Source organism: Staurois parvus, unplaced genomic scaffold (assembly GCF_062004578.1).
Source record: "Staurois parvus isolate SC_StPar_1 unplaced genomic scaffold, SC_StPar_1.0 ptg001302l, whole genome shotgun sequence".
Classification (NCBI taxonomy): Eukaryota; Metazoa; Chordata; class Amphibia; order Anura; family Ranidae; genus Staurois; species Staurois parvus.
Genome location: NW_028319098.1, coordinates 442,512 through 468,463, shown reverse-complemented (window position 1 = coordinate 468,463; position 25,952 = coordinate 442,512). Strand labels below are relative to the sequence as shown.

The window sequence follows — 25,952 nt, the reverse complement described above, 5'->3', positions numbered from 1 at the left end:
TTAAATATGAACACATAACCGTTTCACATGCAGTTTTCATTAACCTCTATGGACCTCAAAATCAGATCACAGAGCTCCAAAACCCTTTTTGTCCTTTTTTTCAAAATACACTGCGACTGGACTGCATATATGTGAAAGACCTCTATAGGAATACATTCTATTTCTCATGTCATGCAAAACACTGTTCTTCATAATGCATCCAAAAATGAATGTGTGTGAACCAGGGCTTAAAAAAAACTTTAATAGTTACAGGTTAATTTTATTTTACATCTTAATTTAACCACTTAAGGACCGCCCGCCCACAATGTACTGCCGACAGTTGGCCCCTACAGGCACAGCGGCATACCTGTACATCACTGGCCTCTTCTGGGTACAGGACATGAATCATTGTCCAATCAGAGCTCAGTGCCCAGTGTTGACAATCAAAGTAAGAAGCAGCACATAATACACACATTAACATTTGTTAAGCACACACTTAACCCCTTGATTAGATGTTAATCCCCTCCCAGCCAGTGTCATTAGTACAGTGACAGTGTAAAGCATTATCGCTGACTACTGTATTAGTGTCACTGGTGATGTCAGTAAGTCATTTCCCACCCAGTTACAGTTAGTGTCAGAGTACCCTCTGCACTATCACAGTCCCACTATAAGTCACTGATCACCGGTATTAGTAGTATATTAAAAACAAAAACAATTTCCAGTATACACACCATAGTTTGTAGGCACTATTATGTTAATGCAAACCAGTCAATATACACTTATTGGGATTTTTTTTACCAAAGACATGTAGCAGAATACATTTTGGCTTAAATGTATGAGGACATTTGATTTTTTTTTTTTTTGGGGGGGGGATATGTCTTATAGCAGAAAATTAAAAATATTGGGTTTCTTATTTAACATCAATATTTTTTGTTTATATAATAAAGAAATTAAAAATGCAGTGGTGATCAAATACTATCAAAAGAAAGCTCTATTTATGTGAAAAATATGATAGAAATTTTGTTTTGGTACAGCGTTGCATGACAGCACAATTAACAGTTAATGTAGAACAGTGCTAAATAGCACAAAATGCCCTGGTCAAGAAGGGGATTAAAATCTTCCTGAGCTGAAGTTTAAATTTTCTATGTTTTTAATGTTTTGACAATTTACCATATAACATCTTTGTTCAAAATTAAATATTTAATACAGAGTGCTCACAATATTGGATTCAAGTATTCTGGATGTTCTGTAAATGGAGAACAGCATTATGGATGCATTAACACAGTAGCAAAGGAAGGGGAATGAGTTGCTGCTTTGACATATTTAGTGCTGTAAATTGGAGATTGAGGTATCAAGTCCTGTAAAGACACGGTTTTCTTCAACACAGCAGCTAAGAATAAATGGGTGAATTTGAAAAGGAGACTAAAGCTCCACATTCTGGCTGCATATGAAAGTCAAAATATTTATATCCAATATTTCATACTTAACTGACTTAAAAATATACAGTATTTTTTTTAAATGTTATTTTTTTAGTTCTGCCTAAATAAACAATATACATTCCCTATATTTCCTATATATTACCCTGCTTAATATTAGTATTTGTCAGGAGATACCTTTAATGTCTACATTTTTTCATATTTTTCTCAACAATTAACACAGAGCAGTCTATGTCTTAACTGAATACAAATGTAATAGTAATGCCATCTGTGTATTGCTTGAATTAATAAACATTGCCCTCTGCATTTCACGCAAGTCTGATAATTTCTGCATCTGACCTACAATATTTTTTTCTTCATATTAATTACCTACTTTGGGAAAATTTCAGATGGAAGGATCATGCACGATGTATTCCATGCTAATTCTATAAGGTGGAAAATAACAAGGCTTGCAGTGTATTTTACCAAGTTGAGCTTAAAGTATGATTGTGGTGTGACTTTCAATAAGGTTAAGGTCTTTATTATTTACTCAAAAGCAGAACAAATTAACAAGTAGACATGCACACTCCAGCAGATTGTTTTACAATAAATATTAGCCCCATACATACCTTCTTTACATGGATATGAAATTTACATTACAAGTTTCTTTGTAAGTCACCCAAAGAAGTAAGAAAACAATATTCAGGAGTTGTTCCAAAACAGAACCATAAGTCTTGGTCAAACAGTTATGCTCATGCCTGTAAAGAGGGATGGCAGAGAGGCTGGTACAGATAATGGCTTATCTTGGGAAAGTTCTTAGTGATTGGACAAGGCTATATAGCCCTTCTGACTGGCTTGGATTTGCTGGTTTCAGTGCATCCGCAATGACTCGTAGATTTTAGATTCACCTAATCCAGCAAGATTGGATAACAATCAACAGGTTTACTAAACAGATTTATTCAAAAAGATTACAAATGGTTTGTAAAGAGACATGAAAAAACATGCAGCAAATTCAACACCAGGCATTATGACCAAATTTCCGACCATTGGAGGTAGTTTCAGAGCTTTCCAGTACCCTCAAATGTCTACTGAATCATCAATATAATGGCCAGTAAAGTACAGGCAAGCTTTAGTGTTATCAAGAGATTCTAAAGAGTCAGAACGTCTGGGATTTAGGCCATAAAAGCAGCATATTAGAGGTCCGTTAAACCACCTTGAGGTGCCTGCACTTTATATCTACCAAGTTTTTTATGACAGTGGCTAAGCAGTTGGCACTTCTATCTAAGAGCACTAAGGTCATGATTCAAATCTGAAACAGGATACTACCTGCCTGGAGATTGCATGTTCTCCCTGTGCCTGCGTGGGTTTCCTCCTGGTAATCTGGTTTCCTCCCACATTCCAAAGACATGCTGGTAGGTAATTTGTCTCCTGTTTAAATTGGCCCTAGTATTTGTATGTATGAATATGAGTTAGGGACCTTAAATTGTAAGCTCCTTGAGGGCAGGGACTGATGTGAATGTACAATATATATGTAGAGCGCTGTGTAAATTGATAGCGCTATATAAGTACTTGTAATAAATAATATATAAAATGATAGATTGTTTTTAAAAGGGTCATATCAGACTGCTTACATTTAGTACAATCTGTCAATAGGTAGATACACAGTATATGTACCAATAGTGACAGGATAAGCTGAGCAAGCATACTGTAATACCTTCACAGGACCCTTCTGAATACTGGTATTTGCAGCCAAAGTCTTCTAACCTGTGCTTGTAACTTCAAGACTTCAAGACTTCCTAATTCTTCTAACTTCAGAATAAGGTTGTAACTGATTCTTACAGAGAATGTTTGTAATTTTTTGATTATTTTTTTGAGCAATTTAAGATGAAGTTTATAAAGTAGTCAGAACAGCAAATTTTGGTTTAGAAAAGCATTTTTATGGTGTTTTAAAGTATGTGTTTTCAGAACGCATGTAGTCAAGTAATCAGCCATGTTCCACCTGACCAGATAATTTGTTCACAGCAATAAACTGAACTCATTACAATTCAACTGGATCCTTAGAGAGAGCGTTGCTGACCCATATGTTCATTTTATGGATCACTTGCATAAATATATAGCATTTATGGAAAGGGGATCCAGTTGTATTTAGTTAATGGGAATCATAGGATATGAATAGTAGAGATGCGTGTTACAGAAACATTTGTTTCGTTTCCGTTTCATTAGTTAAGTAAATCATTTTATTTAGTCTTATTTGTTATATTTGTTATGGTACATTGAATCTTTTTGGAATGTTTTCATTATTTTGGGTGATTATATACTAATTGTTCTAAATTGATCAATATTTTTAAAATTTCTGTTAATCTTTCATTATATCGAAAGAATGGTTATATTCATTTCATGTTAATTTATTATTTTCGGAGATTACTTATGCACTCTGAGTCATCCCTGCTAGTCCAACCCACAAAGAAAAATGGAATTAGCTGATTGGACAAAATTGCCTAGATTCACATGCATCCTAAAGTAATGAATGGAACAAAACTCAAAGATTCAAATACATCTGAATTTCCAAATCGCGAAATCACAAAAATGTCTTCAGAATTTTGATTAGTAACAAAACAAATTGCACATGTATAATGAATAGGGTTTGCATTAGTTGGCACTATAAACATATTTAAAGGGACAATGGGCCTTTACTACAACTCCTTGTGTGGACTAACTCCAGCTATGCTCCAGTTCTTCACATTTGTATTTATCAACCTTGAGCTACAACTCCTCATGTTCTGTCCAGCCATCCTTCTCCAATCATAGAAAGTCTGAAAAGCTACAGGAAAGAGAAGGAGTCATAGCAACATGTTGGTTAACTTGGAGCAAGGGCCAGCACTGAAATAAAATTGCTGGAAACAAATAACTGTGGAAGGTGATGTGGTTAGGGTTGGATGAACAGAAGCTTAGCCTTTCGATCAAGACTTGTAGGACTGATGTTTTGATCATGAGCACCAGTGTAACTTAATGGGTGTAGTACAAGGCTTTCATGTTTATTTAATAAGGAAATGCAAAAACAAAATTGGTGATGTGTGTAGTGACTAACCCAACCAATCACATTTCCTTTTCCTTCAGTAAGAGTAACTGGTACCTATGTACAAGTCCAAAATAAAGGATTCTCTTCTAGGAGAGCTCTCCAGACTCTCCTGGTGTACCACCCCAGACCCCAAATAAATCCTCTTCTCTACACAGCTGTCTGGAGGAATCCCTGGGCAAGGGGAGTCCAGTGACTGTTACTTTATAGGGTTCCCAGAAATGGAGCAAGTCAGGTTTCCTACTAGAATGCTCTCTCCCCTTATCTGACGCAGGGGCGGACTGACCATTTGGATACTCGGACACTGCCTGAGGGCCCGGGGTCAGTAGGGGGCCCCATGAGATGCCCCTGGTACCTTTTTCATAGGATTTTTTGAGTTTGGGCAAGGACAAAGGGGCCCCATGATCCCCTATTGCCCGGGGGCCCCATGAGTTGTCAGTCCACCCCTGGGTGTAGGATTACCCACTTAGTTTTTCTCCTGTACTTCTGGTGGGTTGGTGGCTGCTACCAGACTTTCTAGCTGGGTCGTTCCTTCCCTACTGCACAGGTGGTCCTTGCTCTGTGGGCCGGATAAGTCCTGAGCTTTCCTCCTTCAAAGCTCCCGACCTGTAGGTAGGCCCCATCCCACTGGGCTTCCTCCCAGGCTCCTACATCTCTGCCTCTCGTACATCTTCCACCAAACTCACTCTCCCTAGCTGAGCATGCTCAGTTACTCTTAAAGGTTGTCCCAGCCCCTTGCCAAACCTCCTGTTGGAGATTGGCCAGGATCCTTCAAGAATATAGACCAGCCACTCCTCACTCCAAAGATCCAGAGCAGGGGGAAATTCCAGAGCCTCTCAGCTCTGACCATAATTTGACCCCTGCTAGCAATCACACTCAGGCTGGTACTCATCCCTCCTTACTAACAATTTGAGTCTAACTCCCCATAGCTAACTAGGAGGGTGCTATACTATAAAAGATATTTCAATTTAAAAAAAAACTTGTTTGAATATGTTTTTGTTATGGAATGATGTTGACACATTAGTTTGGTCATGTCTGTAGTAATCCACAAGGCAGGGTGTTTAGTTTAGTTCTTTTACATTATTAATACCCAGGATTCTAGGCCTTGAGGAGGGTTGAACTTCGGTATAGTGGAGTGTGCTTTAAAATCTGTGAAAGTATAATTTAAATTGGTTGATATAATTGCTCTTTATACTTACTAAAAAAAAAATCTGTGGTTAACAACACAGTATTGCCGTTTTTTAGAATTCAAACATTTTAGCAAACAGCCATATACTAATACATATTATTATATGATCTGCACCTGTAAAGGCAATGTAATTTAATTTGTAGAATAACTTTAGGTTCAATGTTTTACAGACGATATGAAATGGAAATTTACTGCTGCAAAAGTTCTGTTATGTTTTTTATCAAACCTGATACCGTGTTTTACAAGGTATAAATACATTGTGCATATTGTGATACAGGTTTTCTTATTTTACAGGTGACTTTGAAAGGACAATAAAGACATAGCTGGAAAAGCTGGATTTGGACGAGGGAAGGTTTCACAAATTTGGATTTTCAGTCAGGTAAGAGAAAAAAAACAGCCATTCTAACTAGCAAACAGCTGTATATGTGAATATGATGTGCAGCGGGTGAAGGCAATATATACATCCTTTCTGTTATAGAAGCTTATCTCAGTATAGCTTGTCAGCCTATATACTGTATATTGAATTTACGTTTCTCCTACAGGGACAGAACAAAAAAGGAGTGGTATGGAGCTGCTGAGAGGTGTCATCAGACTCATTGCTGGTCAATAGACTCTCTGCTCCTATCAGCAGCCATCTTCTATGCTAAAATAAACAGTCTAGTGGTAGATGCATTTAGTGTAGGCAGCATTCTGGTCCTAATTCGTAATAGGCCATCAGTATGGCTATTAATAAAAAGGGGACAGTTGTTATCATGTCTTATATAATACGATGTTAAACTTTATCCTTGTATTTATCACATCTGCACCCTCAATTCTGCTGTTTTTATACCTCCAAAGTGTTCCTGAAAAAAAGTTGGAAAGATTATTTTTTTTGCAGATTCTGGAGCAATCAATAGGAGGGCTAAATAGATATACTGTATGTTCATGGGTCAACTATCATGTGAATGAGAATTAAACACAATTTCAGTTGCCAGTTTGTTCTGCACACACTGGTGTATAAACTGGTTTTATAGTTATTTGCCAATGGGAATGGCAGTTTTCTAAAAAAAAGTGGGTGGGGCCAGAAAGACCCAGCAAAGTGAAGAATTATAGAACTGTAAGACCATAGACATAGAAAGATAACTTGAAAATGAAGAAAATACAGCCAGTTAGTTATAGGTAAAATTATTTGTAACAGTAAACCTGCACTTTGAAAGAAAAGTACAGGTTATAGCCTTTATTTTCTTTCCTGTATTTGTTGAAATGCTCTTGCAGCTTTCCTTATCATCTGTTTTTTAAATTCAATTGCACTGGGAATAGAGATCACTCTTAACGTGTTCTCGGGCAGACTGAGCTACTCTGATCTCGTAAGTGTAACAGCGTTAGTGGTAGGGTCTACAGATAAATGTAATCATACTGCTAAAATGGACTATTATTCCAAATAAATCTGAGCCATCAAACAGATTATTCTTCTTCATGCTATTTAATGTGCTATTTATCCACAGATGATAGAAACCATAAAACGTCAGAGCCAACTATCTATTTCTTCAATAACCACTAACCTGCCAAATGTAGTATATTGAATCCATCAATAATTAAGCCCACAAACTGCCAGGCTGCCTTGTTTATGTGTAAACATGTGACATACTGTATGGATTTCTTGTTCCCGTTCCAGCGGTTCAAAGCGAATAAATTGTTATTGTTTCGGGCACACAGCTGCCTTTTCATGAGGATGAAAGGGATCGCTAACCATTTTCATGCCATTATTTTAGATTGTGAAGTTCACATTAAATCTTGATTCACTCGGCAGATAGTTTATGAATTATTCATTGTTATTATGATTCAAGTTTCTCTGTTTGTTTTCGAGGGCTTATTGTCTGTAAAAACAACTGGTCGATGTTGTGAATTCTAAGTGCATCGCCGGCTTCCATTCTATGTGTTCGGCTCTCCGGTGTCAGTAGCATGCATACAGTTGTGGCCAAAATTATTCAACCCCCAATGCTGTAAAGGGGTTTAGGGACTATAGTGTACATTTGGAATTGTATTCAGAATCAAATCCTACAAGGACGTTGTAACTACCCAAATGCAACTAAAATGACATCAATTGTTTATGTAATACAGTAGTAAATGGTTCTTATGTGGTTTCTTCATTGCCACAATTATTCAACCCCTTAAAGACTACCACTCTGAAGAACAGAGGTTCATACAGGTGCTTTCCATCAGGTATTGAAAACACCTGTGGATGTCACCGAGCAGCAATCAAGCATAATAAGCACCAATTAGGCAGCTTTAAAATGACTGTGATACTCAGCTCCTTCTAGACATTTACTGGTGTGGTTACAAACATGGTGAAGGCAAGAGAATGGTCCAGGAAGACAAGAGAAGAGGTGATTTCTCTTCACAGGAAGGGCAATGGCTATAAGAAGATTGCAAAGATGTTAAACATACCAAGAGACACCTTAGGAAGCATCATTCGCAAATTCAAGGCAAAGGGCACTGTTGAAACGCTACCTGGTCGTGGCAGAAAGAAGATGCTGACTTCGACTGCTGTGCGCTACCTGAAGCGTAGAGTGGAGAGAAGTCCCTGTGTGACTGCTGAGGAACTGAGAAAAGATTTGTCAGATGTGGGTACAGAAGTTTCAGCCCAGACAATAAGACGCACACTGCGTAATGAAGGCCTCCGTGCCAGAACTCCCAGGCGTACCCCCTTGCTGTCTCCAAAGAATAAGAAGAGTCGACTGCAGTATGCCAAAAGCCATGTGGACAAACCACAAAAGTTGTGGGATAGTGTTCTGTGGACTGATGAAACAAAATTAGAACTGTTTGGGCCCATGGATCAACGCTATGTTTGGAGGAGGAAGAACAAGGCCTATGATGAAAAGAACACCTTGCCTACTGTGAAGCATGGTGGAGGGTCAATCATGCTTTGGGGCTGTTTTGCTTCTGCAGGTACAGGGAAGCTTCAGCGTGTGCAAGGTACCATGAATTCTCTTCAGTACCAGGAGATATTGGATGGAAACGTGATGCAGTCCGTCACACACCTGAGGCTTGGGAGACGTTGGACCTTTCAACAGGACAATGATCCCAAGCATACCTCCAAGTCCACTAGAGCATGGTTGCAGAGGAAAGGCTGGAACATTTTGGAGTGGCCATCGCAGTCACCAGACTTAAATCCGATTGAGAACCTCTGGTGGGACTTAAAGAAAGCAGTTGCAGTGCGCAAGCCTAAGAATGTGACTGAACTGGAGGCCTTTGCCCATGAAGAATGGGCGAAGATACCCGTAGATCGCTGCAAGACACTTGTGTCAAGCTATGCTTCACGTTTAAAAGCTGTTATAACTGTAAAAGGATGCTGTACTAAGTACTAAGATTGAATGTCACTTGGGGGTTGAATAAAACTGATAATGCTGTGAGCACAGAAAAGACATTTGTGGTTATTTCATTATAACTGTTATGTTATATTTGTCTGACCTACAAGTGCCTCTTTAATGTAAATGTAAGCAAGATGACTGAATGATCAAAAGCAATGTCAAACTGGCCAAAACACTCAATTTCAGTGGGGGTTGAATAATTTTGGCCACAACTGTATAGCTGGAGAAATGTTGACTCTGGACTCAAGGTCATTTTGTGTATAACAACAGTGCTGACTTGAACTAGAGACTGATTCAAATCCCAGTGCTATCTCCTTGTGACCTTGGACTAGGCACATTGGGGCTGATTGTAACAAATTGGACAAATTAAAGTTTTATTTAAGAGGTGGCTTTTTTTTGTGTCAATTCATGTCATTGCTAGGGGTGTTCTAATACACAAAGGCTAACTGTAGAGTCTTCTCCCCACTGTGAGAAGCAACTCTCTATAAATTGTTTAAGGAAGAACAAGAACTAAAATATGAAAAAACTGAAGTAGCCTTACCAGACTATATGCATTAGCAATAGTTCCCAACTGTCCCAGCCTTGGAAGGACTGTCACTCTTATGGAAAAAAGTTCCTCTTTCCTCACTTTCTTCCTCTCATTTTGGTCTGTATATACCTATATAATAATGCAATATGTATCTATCAAAAAGTGTTTTGCCATGTTAAACCTTTCATCTAAAGCTAAATGGTTGCATTTGTAAAATTTTATATCCAGTATAAATGAATAGTAGTGATAAAAAAAACACTTGTGGGTTTAACTACCGTAATCATTTTTTCTGTAATAATTCTCCATATATACGGAGTGTGTAATGTTTTTACTTATAGGGGTTACTCATCTCCATGGTATGTATTAGCTTTTTTTTTTTATTATGTGCAGTATCAGAACCTGCACTGATGGTTACAACAGAGCCAGCTTATAGGCTATCCAGGATACTTTTGGCCACATATATAGGAAACAGTGAATCTGCTGCTCACCAAATATTTGCAGCAGTCTTCCAGGTACACGTGAATTAAATAAGAGTAATGGATTCACAATCAGTGAATATTTGGTATAAGTCACATTCATTGCTTTATATACAGTATATGCCTCTTTGTTATGCATTATACTTGCCCTCCTCTGGAGCCTATATCAGACCAGACAAGAACATTTTATCTGCTGGCCTTGAAAACTCAATTATATCCAGCAGTATAGTTTTGTGTGTGGTGCTGCCCTGTAACATGTGTAGCAAAACAAAATCGTGGATGTACTTCTCTTTTTTATTAGTGTATGTTACCCCAACATTTCATACTTCTGATTTTGTGTCTAATGCCCTATGTACTTGTATGATAACATTTCCTGTTCTATTTGCATTTCTTTCATTGTGTGAAATACCTGGTTATCCTGCCATTCCATCTGCTTTCTTATTTCAAACTGACCATGCTAAGCATATAAGCACATCCATCCCATTGTGGTTAGTCTTCTTCTTTGCATTCTACTTGGGAACACTGCCTTCCTGTAATCCAGTGATCGGACTTGTGCTGACATGCCCCCCAGCCCAGCTTTTCACTGGGAAGATCAATGCACTGCTATTTCTCTGCCTCCTGCATACATCCCCCCTTCATCCTGCAGTTTCCACCCCCAACTCCTAAAAAAGTACAAATATTTGCCTTTCTACTTTAAACTGAATGGGTTGTTTTACAAGGTGAGGGTTTACATAATGTCAGTTGTTACAAGATATTACACTGTGGTTCCAGTAGTCTTCAATTAAACATTCACACCAAGATGATACTGGCATTTTTTAAGTGCCTTCCTTCACCCCTCTTCAACTGAATGACTATGCCATAGTAGAGCATGTTGACCAGCACTCTATAATGAGTACATCCCCTTCAACAAAAAGAGACCACTGGTCTGCTTTAAAAGCTGCCTCTTCTTCCTTTATTCTGCACTATAGAAAGTAGCTTGACAGCCATGAAATGCACTCAGGGACTCTGGCTAGGTTACTGGAGGTAAGGGATGCAAGGTAAGTTGTATTAGGTGTCAGAGACATATCAACTTATTTAAGATCCAGGAGGTCAGCTATATGAATAAGATGACAGATCAGATAAGATCATCTGATTTCTTCAGCTGAGATCTTATCCCTGCTGGCTTCTGGATTTTTTTTAAAGCTGAAATCCAGGGCAAGGTAATATTGTCTAAATTTTCATTGGAGGGCAGGTGAGACTTCATGGATCTTTTAGACCCAGATGTCATATTATAGAGAACCTGTCACTAAAAATCATTACATAGGGGACTTGTTGTCTCCTATGTGATGAAAAAAAAGTTTAGTTAAAAAATAAATTGCAAAACGTTACACCCATGCACTTAAAAACCCCCTCCTAAAATGTTACGGCTCCCCACTCCCACATACACAAGTACAAACATCAGTGTACATGTTGGGGACTTTTATGCATGAAAATGTTGATTGCGAAACACATGTGACATATAGTTAATCACACTGAAGTGAGCAACAATTGTAGCACCAGAGCTCCTGGGTAACTCTGAACTATTGACCAGTAAGGCCCTTTAAAGCAGTGCCTGTGGAAAATATAGGTAAAATAAGTTCACTGGAGCATGCAATTTTAAGGTTCAACATGTTGGGTACCGCTATACTCTGCACAATCTCATCTTTTAGATTTTATCAAATAATTTAGTAATTTATTGCATTTGTTTGCCCTAGAATTAACTTTAGTGTATTTTTTTCTGATATGTTGATTTTCTAAACTGCTTTGCTCAGGGGCGGACTGACAACTCGTGGGGCCCCCGGGCAGTTGGGGATCATGGGGCCCCTGTGTCCTTGCCCACTCTCAAAACACACCCAAAAAAAGCCTATAAAAAGGTACTAGGGGCATTTTATGGGGCCCCCTACTGACCCTGGGCCCTCGGGCAGTGCCCGAGTGCTCGAATGGTCAGTCTACCCCTTGTTGTGCTAATATTATATAACATAAAAAATTGGTACTACAACCAATGTGTTCTATAGAGTGCCTGCTGTCAGAAAATATATAATGTTTTGCAGGTTTTATGTAATTATTAGACCTAATATGATTGTTTGAGTATGTGTGCAAAAAAAAAAAAGCAAAAACTGATCTGGCAGCTAAAGGGTTAAAAATTTACTAAGCTAAAGAATATTCAAGCTATGTCTATCAAATGAAGACATCAATGTTGGAGTCATAATTTCTTATGTAGCTCTTGGTTCAGAACAAGTATCTACTTGTTAGTACTGTCCTGCAGAGCACTACTGTAGCAGTTTTCCATTTAACTCCTTGCTGTGAACATTGAATATCAATAAGTAAAAGGATAATTATATGTGTTATCTGTGATTTTTTTTTTTTTGCATATCAGAAAGTGAAAAGGAGAGTGAGAAACTCAGTTAATCAAGCCTCATGCATGCCCTGCATGGTGCAAAATATTGTGCAGCTCTGCATATAAACCAATCAGCTTCCAGGTTTTATTATTAAAGTATAATTAAACAATCTGAAGTCAGAAGCTGATTGGCTACCATGCACAGGTGAGGAAGATTCTGAGTGCTCCAGTTTTAGTAAATCCCCCCTATAAATTGTATCTGTGGAATTATATACAGTATGTTACAATTATTTGTGGGATTGCACTGTGTATGATGTGATATCCTTTTATTTTAGAATATGTAGCACCCTTAGGTAGGTCCTAGGATTAGGTAAGTAGGATTAGTTATATTTTTGATAGATAAAACTTATTGTCACTCTGTGGACAGAGTGGCTGAAATTATTTCTAGGTAAAAGTATAGTTAGCTCCCTGTACTAAGTGAGCTGTGATCATTTAGTGAGGTCTGCTCTGTGTGCTGCTAGTCTGCCGAGCTTCCTCTGTATCAAGGAGATTGCAGACGTTTCTGGATGATAGGTGTGGAGCTATGCATATATCAGCAGGAATATTAATACAGCCTCAGCCTATCCCATGGAAAGGGGCCCTAAGGCATGCTGGGTAACTATATATGTTCTATGAGCACATGGAGCTCTGGGTCTTTCCTGGCTATGATTGCCCAAGCCTGGGAGAGGGCATGTTGCCCTTCTAGACAGCTGCTGCCATAGGCCTCAGGTGGGTTACTCGAGGGCCTGAATTGCTGAAACCCAGTTTCTGCATTGCCTACTGAGGGACTGCCTCCTGAAGATCTGGTGCAGTATCATGGAGGAAGGTGTCCAGTTGCTCTTGAGTCTTGTGAGTACAGACATCTCTAAAGGATCTTAGAGACTGTGTGCAGTTTAACCCCCTGTGGTGCTAGGAAGTCAGCTGTAGGTTTAGCAAAAAGAATACTGGCTGGTGTTCTGAAGAGCTTGTCCTTATGTCCACTACTACTTGAAGGGACACTGCTTTGGACTCTAAAGAAGTAACTGTTGCTACTGGTTAAAGCCAAACTCCACCGTTTGATGCAAGCGAGGACTCGGATATAGCTTGTTCTGAAGATTAGTAAAAGTCCTCAGTGTACATAGTTCCCAGTCTGCAGTATCCCACTCATCTCCCTCATCCCTATCCCTATTCTTTAAAAATAAGAACAGCAAAAACAACACTCCTAGACTGATTATTGGAGAAATTAGTGAATGAGCCTATGTGGCTGGCTGCAGAGCAAGCTATTTTGGGAGGACATGGACAATAATCTTGCAGCTCCTACAGAAGTAGTGCTACAAATATATTTTTGAAATTATGTTGTATTTAATTGTAATCAATGCATGTATGTGAAAGTTGAATTGATCCCATGAAAATCACAATATTTATTGATTACTTAGACACATAATTGGTACCTGTGTAATGCCACCCCAGCAGGAACTGTTTGTTTTTTTGCCCAGTTCTCCCCCTGCTTTGCCCTGCAGACAGGCACAAAGTATTTTCTACAGTCAGGTGCACACACTTTCGCGCTCTGTCTTCAATGAATAGTCTAGGGGATGTTGTTTTTGAAGTTTTATTGTAGGTCTGGGGATAGGGATTGGGGAATTTAGTAGGATACATTCACATCCATATAACTAATCACATCAGAGGACATATGACATTATTGCCACCTATGCAATCCATCCATGACATTTCCTTGCTACTAAATATTCCATGGTCAACTGTTAGTGGTATTATAACAAAGTGGAAGAAACTGGGAACAACAGCAACTCAGCCACCAAGTGGTAGGCCATGCAAAATGAAAGAGCGGGGTCAGCACATGCTGAAGCGCACAGTGCGCAGAAGTCACCAACTGTCTGCAGAATCAATAGCTAAAGACCTCTAAACTTCATGTGGCCTTCAGATTAGTTCAACAACAGTGCGGAATGGGTTTCCATGGCTGAGCTGCATCCAAGTCTTACATCACCAAGTGCAATGCAAAGCATTGGGTGCAGTGGTATATACCGACACTGGACTCTAGACAAGTGGAGACGTGTTCTCTGGAGTGATAAATCATGCTTCTCTGTCTGGCAATAAAATGGATGTGTCTGGGTTTGGCAGTTGCCAGAACAGTACTTGCCTGACTGCATTGTGCAAAGTGTAAAGTTTGGTAGAGGGGGATTATGGTGTGGGTTGTTTTTTAGGGGTGGGGCTTGGCCCCTTAGTTCCAGTGAAGGGATCTCTTAAGGCATCAGCATACCAAGACATTTTGGACAATTTCATGCTCCCAAGTTTGTGGGAAAAGTTTGGGGATGGCCCCTTCCTGTTCCAACATGACTGCACCACAGTGCAAAAAGAAAGGTCCATAAACACATGGATGAATTTAGGGTGGAGGAACTTGACTGACCTGCACAAAGTCCTGAGCTCAACCCAATATAACATCTTTGGGATGAATTAGAGCATTGACTACGAGCCAGGCCTTCTTGTCCGACATCAGTGCCTGACCTCACAAATGCACTTCTGGAAGAATGGTCAAACATTCCCAGAGACAAACTCCTAAACCTTGTGGACAGCTTTTCCAAATGAGTTGAAGCTGACATAACTGTAAAGGGTGGGCCAACTCCATAATGAACCCTACGGATTAAGACTGGGATGCCATTAAAGTTCATGTGCGTGTAAAGGCAGACATCCCAATACCTTTGGCAATATAGTGTACCTGTCCGAGAGTTTTTTAAAACTATCACTGCTTCCTGTTGACACTGTCAATTGTAAAAAGTGAGTTACACATCCTTTTCGCCCTGACAGTAAAAATCCCCTTACGATGTGAGTAGTGAGTAATTTGTGTTCATATTTTTAGTTTACCAGGGGCATTACCTTACATTTTTCAACATTAAACTTAATTTGCCATGTATTTGCCCACCCCATTATTTGAATGGGGTCTTCTTGTAAAGTTTCTATATGTTGTTGTGAAAGTATTGCCCTACTTAGCTTTGTATCATCAAAAAATACTGAGCCTGAGCTATTTATAACAACCTCTGTATCATTTATGAATATATGGAACAGACTTGGCCCCATAACATCACCTTGTTGTACTCCACTTACCACTTCAGTCCAGTCTGAGTACTTGCTATTTATCACCACCCATTGGACGAGTCCCTGTAACCTGTTTTCTATTCACAAACAAACCCTATTTATCACCACTCATTGGACAGGTCCCTGTAACCTGTTTTCTATCCATGAACAAACCCTATGGTCCAAGCCTATAGATCTTAGTTTGTAAATTAAACGTTTATGTGGAACCGTATTGAAAGCTTTTGCAAAATCCAGATACACCACATTCACCTTCCCTCCTTTATCTAGATGGTTGCTCACTTCCTCATAGAAGTTATTGTGAGCCTTGTAACACCTCGCCTGTTAGGGCAGCCATGCATGGATTGGAATTTGATTGAAATGCCCCATGTATGGGGTAGGCTGGTTTTACAGATCAGCTTCTACTGATCAACTTCTGTACAACCGGGGTTTTCTTTTATCTTTTCTTGATCTGGAGAATATTGGCTATTGAGGAGTAATATGTGATGAGGCACACTTTGGAAGGGTGGCTTGGAAAAGAACAAATCATTTGAGATTTGTGTAGCACTACCCCCTTAGGAGTCACTGAAGTTCTGGTCCTCCTATAGTCTTGAACAACCAGGTAACATACAATTCCAAAATAACTTGCACCCAGGAAACAATAACTAGTCCTTGATCTTGTTTTGAAGTTGTATTAGGGGATTTACAACTTGGCTAGGCTTAAGGGTGGATGGGATGCCCAATGGAACTGTGAAACCGAGGCCAACTTCCTGGAACTATATACAAGTTTTTTTTACAGCAAAATCCTCTACTTGTACCACCCCAGACCCCAGATGAATCCTCCTCTCATACAACTATCCAAGAAAGATTCCTGAGCAGGAGATCCAGTGCCTGCCACATTAAAGTAAGACAGTGCTAGGTAGTTGCTAATCTTGTTTCCCACCAGAGTGCCTCTTCCCCTATCTGGCCCAGGGGGTGCAGGTCTACTCACTTAGTCCTTTTCCTGTGTTACTGGTGGGTCAGTGACTGCTACCAGGCCTTCTAGCTGGGCTGCTCCTTCCCCACCACACAGGTGGTCCTCTCATGGAGCTGGTCAAGTTGCAAGCTTTCCTCCTTCCACGGTTCCTGACTGGAGGGGAGCACCTTCACATCTGGGCCCCCTCCCAGGCTCCTGCTCTTCATCCTCACGTCCACTCCATCTTCCACCCAAACTCTGCTGCTGCTGAGCAGGCTCAATTACTTTTAAAGGCTGTCTTGGCCCCTTGCCAAGCTTCCTTTTGGGGATTGGCCAGGATTGTTACTACACAGTATGCATGCGCAATCAGTTTTAGATCTACCATCAACTACATAAAGCAAGAGTCTGCCTGATTTGATATTATTTGAATAGGTTGTTAAGGCAGGCCATAGAAGGGCCGTTTATCGGCCGATAAACGAAAAATCGGTCTGCCCTGTTGCCGATGCTGCCACCCATGTCCACGAAAGATGGCCGTTTTTTGTGGATTTTCCAGCATGACCGATAAAACTAAATGAGAAGATCTGTGAAAAACAGCCGACGGGCTGGCCCCACTAACGGCGAGAATATCGGCCGATTTTTCGCGTGGACAAAATTTCATCCGATTAACGACCCGTCTATGGCCTGCATAAGTTTGTCCTCATATTACATAGTTTTGGTAAATCTAAAGGAGATTGTACAGAGATTGTACAATTAGATTGTATAGTGCTTGGCCAACGTATACTAAGCTCTTTTCACAATTCTCAATAAAACATTTTACCGTGTTTTTCGCTCCATAAGACGCACTTTTTCCCCCAAAAAATGGGGGGAAATGTGCGTGTGTCGTATGCAGCGAATAAGGAGTGGCCGGCCCGGTATTCAACTCGTGTTATAATACCGGACCGGCCACTCGGCTCTTCTCTGCAGACCTCCAGCGGTCCTACCTGTTCTTCGGTCCAGCAGTTTCCTCAGTCTTCTCTCCCCAGTGCCAGCATGGGCATCCAGCTGTGACAGCTTGTGGCTTCATAGCCGGGTGCCCACTGCACATGCGTGAGAATTGCTGCGCTTTGTGAATGGCCCTGTAATCTTCTGGGACCTGTCACGTGTCCCAGAAGATTAAGGGGAGGGAGGGGGAAGGACAATTCAGTGGAAGTGGGAGCGGGTACCTGTCAAATTTGGATACCCACCCCCCCCCCCCGCTCCCCAAAGGTCCGCAGTCTCTGGTCATCTGTGCTATATCCGCAGTCTCTGGTCATCTGTGCTATGTCTGCAGTCTCTGGTCATCTGTGCTATGTCCACAGTCTCTGGTCATCTGTGCTATGTCCGCAGTCTCTGGTCATCTCATCTGTGCTATGTCCGCAGTCTCTGGTCATCTGTACTATGTCCACAGTCTCTGGTCATATGTACTATGTCCGCAGTCTCTGGTCATCTCCTGGACTATGTCTGCAGACTCTGGTCATCCCCTGTACTATGTCCGCAGGGCGATCCTGTACACCAGAGGCTAAATGGAAGGGTAATTCCACTCCTCTATCACAGGATTCTGAGCAAACCTGATGAGCCTGATAAGACCAATGTTCCTCCATGCTAGTCAAACTCTCCTCACTCTGACTCAATTCAGTCAGCAGCCGAAGCTTCAGCCAAGGAAGATGCCACCTACTTTATCTCCTAGAACACAGAGGGGTTGATTGAGTAAAATTGGAAATAGCAAAATCTGATGCAGTTGTACATGGTAGCCATTCAGCTTGTTCAATTAAGCTTCAACAAACAACCTGGAAGCTGATTGGTTTCTGTGTAGTGCTGCATTAGATTTTGCACTCTACAGTTTTAGTAACTCAACCCCAGAGTGTCAGTTGGTTGCCATGGTAATGCACTGTAATTTTATATTACATTAGTAAATATTTTAATTTTGTATTAAATAGCCAGAGGGAGTGTCTTGTTCTCATTTTTTATAGCATGGTAACTCTTATAACTTTGTTCAAATTTTCCCCTATTAGAGGGGCTTGTGAGTCCAGATATATGGGGCAAAATCACAAAAGTATGCATTAAAGTTTTTTTAAAAACAAATTGATTTAATGCTTGTACTGTATATGATTTGTCTATGTGTATATGGAGGTGCACACACTTGGATAGGATATCTGAGAATTTGAAATACTTTATAAGCTTAAAGATTTGTCTTTTTAGTTTGCCTAAAATTGGTTGTGTGCCTAGTAGATAAATACTTTACAGTTATATAGGGATATATAGTGGTTTTCATATATCTAGTGGTCTCAATGAAAGGGTTAACTGTCACACAGTGAATAGTATCTTCTTATACAAGAGGATTCAATCTGGGGTGCTCCTTAGGCTTGAGATAGAGCGATCTGCCCCCAAAATGCATCACCATGACAACTAACTGACACTCTGTGTTCTAGGAGTGGAAGTGAGCAGCATCTTTCTTGGCCAAAACTTTAGGTGCTGGCTGAGTTGAGTCACCTTGTGGAGAGTCTGACAGGCATGGAGGAACATTTTTATGAGGCTTATCAGGCTCATCAGGTTTGGAATAATCCTTCCATTTAACCCCTGGTGTACTGGATTGCCCTCCTTGCACTATCCCATCATGTTTTGTGATGCTCTCTCTGATTGTAGGACATGTGTGTGGAATGAGTATGGTGTGTATATGTGGAATTTTCAATACAGATTTTTTTTTTTGAGTTCTGTCACATCCTTTGTGCTGACCTTTGGATCAGAATTTTTTTTGCTGGCTAAGAAGATCAAAATACACTATTAATTGACACAATTGTTTATTGGACTGGACCTGCCAGAATACTTATATTGGACTTTTTATACAGCAATATTTCCTAGAGCAGATGTATTATAGTTATTTTATTCAATATTAAAACCATCAGATACAAAACATAATAATGAAACAGTTGAGGCCGAGATGAAAAATATTCAAGAGTACACCACATGTATTTTGATGGACAATATATACAAGTAAATACTCATCAAAAGCAACTAGGTCATGATTGAAATGGGCCCAAAGAACCTTGGAGCTCCTTACCTTGTTGGTGCATTTAGCAACCTAAGATGCAGGACTGTGCCTGGGAGAAGCTTAACCAGATGGACTTCGACAAAGTCGGCAGACTCCACATTCTCTGTGCTCTGAGAGCTGCCTTCCTGCATACCAGAAACTTCAACAGAAAGGAGGACAACCATGCTGTCATTACTGTGTGCCCTGCCTGGAGAATGAAATCACCAACAAAACTGGCATTTCCTTTTGTCGCTCTTTGGTGAGCTTTTAATTCCCCAGAGCACCCCCCCCCCGGGTGACAATTTCTGTATCCAGAAGAGGTTTGCATCCACATCCTTAAAGGGGACCTCCAGGCACAACGCCACCCTGATGTTATTCATCTACCCTGGGCTGTTCTCTCCAGTACCACCCTAAAGAGGGTTTCCGGGCAGATCTTCATTGATTTATATACTGCGCATTATCCATGCGTATCTGGTGAGTGCGCATTTTAACTATTTGTTCGCTGCTCACATGGCTTGCTGAATAACATATTACCAGGAATAACGGTGTCACCTTGGGTTGCAACTTTAATATATATATTTTAATATATTTATATATATATATTTTTTCCTTTATGGACTGTCTGCATTTTATTGAATATCATTCATATTATTTGTTTTTTAGCGCTGCACAATTTTACGCATAGGTAATTTTTTGTTGATGAGGCTACACTTATACGCAGCACTGATGGGCACTGATAGGCAGCACTGATGGGCACTGATGAGGTGGCATGGATAAGTAGCACTGATGGGCACTGATAGGAGGCACTGATAGGCAGCATTGATAGGCGGCACTGATGAGCTGGCACTGATGATGCTGCACTGATGGGCACTGATAGGTAGCACTTATGGGCAGCACTGATGGGTGGCACTGACTGATGGCACTGCTGGGTACTGATGGATGGCACTGCTGGGCACAGGTCGGTGGCACTGCTAGGCAATGCTGGGCACAGATGGGTGGCACTGATGGGCACCGGTGGGTGACACTGCAGGGCACAGGTAGGTGGCACTGATGGGCACAGGCGGGCGGCACTGCTAGGCACTGATCATCAGTGCCATGATGATCAGTGCCGATCATTTCTCTGACAATTGCAGGTTATCGGCAGTGCGTTCCTCATGCTGTGACAGCGTAAGGAAAGTGCAGCTGCTAACCGGCAACTGTGTATACCCGGTGATCTGCTGTGTCATTGGACACAGCTGATCATGTGTTAAGAGGCCGCTGTGATTGGCTATTTACCGTAGGACACAGTCACCGGCAGCGCCGGGTGCGCACCGCTGGACAACTGCACTGTAGCCGTCTTTCGGCAGGGAAGAGGTTAAAGTAAAACCGAAGATAAAATGTTTCTTTTTCATTTTGGATATACTATATATATATATATATATATAGTGGCAGTGTGGTGTCCTGCCACGGTCAAAATCAAGCTGATAACCCTGGATTCTCAACCAGGCAGGTTGAGGGGCTCCAGAAGATTGACGTAATGCAGAGGAAACTGGCTTTTCGGTTTTCTCATTTATTCATAGTCTGTTTTGGGATCTGGAGTCTGGAGATTTCAGAGATCTGGGAGGGATGAAATCTCCAATCCTGGGACCAGGTTTTGGTAATGGCCAAGACACTTGGATTGTACAGGTGGGTGCAGGGCTTTTTGTAGAGGTCTAACCTATGGTTCTGGGCTCCACCCCGGCAGACAGTCAGGAGGGCTCCACCAAGGAGAGGTGGAAGCCAGACTAGCTGTGTGCTAGTGGCCAGCTGTGTGCGAGAGCCATAATTTGGGAAGAGTCTGCAGGAGACAGACATCAGACTGCGTACAAGCCAGAAGGCTGAATCTTTGTTGTTTTTGCTTGATGGTGGATACCCCTGCGTGGGAAGCATTTTTGTTGGACTTTATCTTTAAATAAAATTGGGCAAAAAGGCCCTTAAAAAGAAGCGAGTTGCTGTGTGCTTTTGAAAGGAAAGGCTCTACCACTGGAAGCGAGTTCCCACAACATACACACGTATATATATATATATATATATATATACCGTATTTGCCGGCGTATAAGACGACTGGGCGTATAAGACGACCCCCTACTTTTCCTATTAAAATATAGGGTTTGAGCTATACTCGCCGTATAAGACTACCCCTCTTCCAACGCACACCAAATAAAATGAAAAAACATCAGATTTGATTTCAATATGGTATGGTATTTCAGTATGGTATTCCAATGATGGGGTGCTATTCCTCCCATTGACACCAATGATGGGGCACTATTCCTCCCACTGATACCAATGATGAGGCACTACTCCTCCCACTGACACTAATGGTGCCCCATCAGTAGTGTCAGTGTGTGAGGAATAGTGTCCCATCATTAGTGTCAGTGGGAGGAATAGTGCCCCATCATTGGTGTCAGTGGATGAAATAGTGCCCCATCATTAGTGTCAGTGGGAGGAATAGTGCCCCATCATTGGTGTCAGTGGGAGGAATAGCACCCCATCATTGGTATCAGTGGGAGGAATAGTGCCCCATCATTAGTCAGTGGGAGGAATAGTGCCCCATCGTTGGTGTCAGTGGGGAGGAGGAATAGTGCCCCATGGTTGGTGTCAGTGGGTGAGGAATAGTGCCCCATCATTGGTGTCAGTGGGGAGAATAGTGCCCCATCATTGGTATCAGTGGGGAGAAAAGTGCCCCATCATTGGTGTCAGTGGGGGAGGAATAGTGCCCCATCGTTGGTGTCAGTGGGGGAGGAATAGTGCCCCATGGTTGGTGTCAGTGGGGAGGAGGAATAGTGCCCCATGGTTGGTGTCAGTGGGGGAGGATAAGTGCCCCATCATTGGTGTCAGTGGGGAGAATAGTGCCCCATCATTGGTGTCAGTGGGGAGAAAAGTGCCCCATCATTGGTGTCAGTGGGGGAGGAATAGTGCCCCATCGGTGTCAGTGGGGGAGGAATAGTGCCCCATCGTTGGTGTCAGTGGGGGAGGAATAGTGCCCCATCGTTGGTGTCAGTGGGGAAGGAATAGTGCCCCATCGTTGGTGTCAGTGGGGGAGGAATAGTGCCCCATGGTTGGTGTCAGTGGGGGAGGAATAGTGCCCCATCATTGGTGTCAGTGGGGAGAATAGTGCCCCATCATTGGTGTCAGTGGGGAGGAGGAATAGTGCCCCATCATTGGTGTCAGTGGGGAGGAGGAATAGTGCCCCATGGTTGGTGTCAGTGGGGGAGGAATAGTGCCCCATCATTGGTGTCAGTGGGGAGAATAGTGCCCTATCATTGGTATCAGTGGGGAGAAAAGTGCCCCATCATTGGTGTCAGTGGGGGAGGAATAGTGCCCCATCGTTGGTGTCAGTGGGGAAGGAATAGTGCCCCATCGTTGGTGTCAGTGGGGAAGGAATAGTGCCCCATCGTTGGTGTCAGTGGGGGAAGAATAGTGCCCCATCGTTGGTGTCAGTGGGGGAGGAATAGTGCCCCATCATTGGTGTCAGTGGGGAGAATAGTGCCCCATCATTGGTGTCAGTGGGGAGGAGGAATAGTGCCCCATCATTGGTGTCAGTGGGGAGGAGGAATAGTGCCCCATCATTGGTGTCAGTGGGGAGGAGGAATAGTGCCCCATCATTGGTGTCAGTGTGGAGGAGGAATAGTGCCCCATTCTTAGTGTCAGTGGGGGAGAGGAGCGGCTGCTCCTTCTTTCAGTTCGCAGCTTGATTTTCGCGTGGCCGTTCGGCTCCGCCTCCTTGCCGGTGATTGGTCGCCTGTGTGCGCTGGCGCCCAATCACCGGTGAGGAGGCGGAGCCGAGCGGCCACGCGACCATCAAGTGGTCGAACTGAAAGAAGGAGCAGCCGCGCTTCCTGGACCGGATCATCGTGGGACCGGAGCCAGGTAAGGTACAGCAGCCCCTCTGCCCACCCCTGTACTTAGTGTCCGTTGGAGGACACCGCCCCTGGAAAAAGTGCCGCCCTGACACACCGGCTCGCCGTATACCGGCGTATAAGACGACCCCCGACTTTTCAGAAGATTTTCAGGGGTTGAAAAGTCGTCTTATACGCCGGCAAATACGATATATATATATCTGTATACACACAATGTGTCAATTTAATTCCTGAAACTCCTGTGACGTAGCATTATGATAAGACTCACAGCCATTCACACTCGAGCGTGTTCTGACATGTTCTAACTTGCACTTGCCTGGGTCGCAGACCAGTTCACTCAGTCTTTATGGAGTAGTGGAAGAAATATCATTTGTGTGTGTTGCGCTGTTGGTGGAAAATGAGTGACGGGAATCTGGAGCAGCGGATTAACATCACATTTTGTGTGAAATTCACAAAAGTGCAGGTGAAACCTTTGCTCTGTACAATAGGATTATAGTGAAAGTTCCATTAAGAAATCAACTGTTTGAATGGCATAGATAGTTAACCACTTGAGCTCTGGAAGGTTTTATCCCCTTTATAACCAGACCATTTTTTTGCTATTCTGCACTGTAATACTTTAACTGGCAATTGCGCAGTCATGCAACACCGTACGCAAATTAAATTTTAATAATTTTTCACACATAGAGCTTTCTTTTTATGGTATTTGATTATATCTGGGTTTTTATTTTTTATTATATAAACGGAAAAAATGAAGATTTAAAAAAAAAAAACAAAACATTTTCTACTTTCTGTTATAAAACATTTCCAAAAAAATAAAATGTCCTTGATAAATTTAGGTATTCTGCTACATGTCTTTGGTAAAAAAAAAAATCCTAATAAGTGTAAATTATTTTTGTTTGTATGAAAGTTATAGCGTGTACAAACTATGGTGTATATATATTTGAAAATTAATCAATTCTAATGTGGTGATGTCGGATTTCATTTCTTGAGGTTCTTAAAATACAAGGACAATACAAATACCCCCAGGATGACCCCTTTTTGGAAAGTAGATAATCCGAGGTATTTAGTAAGAGACATATGAGTTTTTTTGAAGATGTAATTTCTTTTTTTTTTTTTTTTACACTTTGATTTGCTGTAACAGTGATCACTAAAACAGTAATATTTTACACTTTCAAGAATGAGTTTCATTCAGGACAGCTGTAGTGACTAGTGATCTGTGATTGGCCACTGATAATCACATTGTACAGGGTGCTGTGACTGACCCAGGTACCATGTGATAGCTGTAGGCCAATCACTGTACAGGAATCAGAGCTTTGATGACATAGCGATCACATGATCTCCTGGTTTGGTAGTGGGATCCACAATCCTTTGTAGCTGGAGTATTGAACTGCATGCCCAGGGGCGGACTGACCATTTGGAAACTTGGGCACTGCCCAAGGGCCCAGGGTCAGTAGGGGGTCCCATGAGATGCCCCTGGTACACTTTTTTTTTTTCTTCCTAGGCCTTTTTGATTTTGGGTAAGGACACAGGGGCCCCATGATCCCCTATTGCCCGGGGGCCCCATGAGTTGTCAGTTCGCCCCTGTGCATTCCCTAAGGGTCGTGCCTGTGCTAAGCGAGGTAGAGGTACATCACTTATCCTGTATCTGCTGCTTGCCCACAATATAAAACGGAAGCAAAGGATTCACATGTGCAAACCCTCATGGGCTCAGTTCAAAGATTGAGTGTGCGAATGATGGCAAAATAATTGAGTATGAACTGTGATACAGTGAGGCATATTCTAACAGAGGATTTGGGAATGAGAGATTTCTGGAAAGATAGTGCCTTACACCATTGCAGAAGATCAGAAAAAATGTCAAATTTCATCCTGTCTTTTGAATATATATATTTTTTTACAGCGTATTCCAGGAATAAAATTTACACCATATACAGTTATGTAGAGAATACTTTTCCTTGAGTTGGCAGTAAACCAGCATAGAAGGGTGTGACATACAAATACATGGCTCATGCAGTTTTGAAAAACTCACTGCCTGCTTAATGTGAATCCAGTTACTAAATTAAAGAATACCCAAATAGCTTCTATTTTCTAGTACTGCACTGCATCTATAAAGCATTTTTCTCCTGTTATTTGTTGTGAATACGGAAAATGCCTTAAGGTAAAAAAAAAAACCTTTGGCCTTTATGACTACTTTAATAATTTCCTGGAGGGCATAATTTGAGAAGGATATTTTTAGTTAACTCATGTTAATAAATTATCCCTAATATGTCTGTTATGACAAATATTAAAGCCTAGGAGCTAATTGTTTTATACATTTTTGAAAGCTACAGTACATGTGAAATATTCCTATTTAAATTTTTCTTCATAAAAATTTTTTAATTAGAAATCTTTAGCTCCTTCAGCTCCTTTTTCCTGTCTAAGATGGCCTAAACTTTCATACTTGTACTTTGTGCAATACAGGCATGACAGTGCACAACATTTCTTTTTGCTCATGACCAAAAACCTTTCACAAACAGGTTTTGTATCAACACCAGAAGTAGCAATGGATTATGCCTTTGCTCTTACTTCAGCAAAATTAGACACATTCGTGTATACCTTCTGTGT

The 25,952-nt window shown here is 41.3% G+C and overlaps 1 long non-coding RNA gene across 1 annotated transcript in view; it reads left to right on the top strand.

Moving 5' to 3' along the window:
- Positions 1–25,952, top strand: part of LOC149437142 (uncharacterized) — a 470,898-nt gene that overhangs the window by 239,126 nt on the left and 205,820 nt on the right. Inside the window, exon 2 of the long non-coding RNA XR_016308166.1 lies at positions 5,954–6,038. This is a non-coding gene — a long non-coding RNA (uncharacterized LOC149437142). The remainder of the gene's footprint in view (positions 1–5,953; positions 6,039–25,952) is intronic.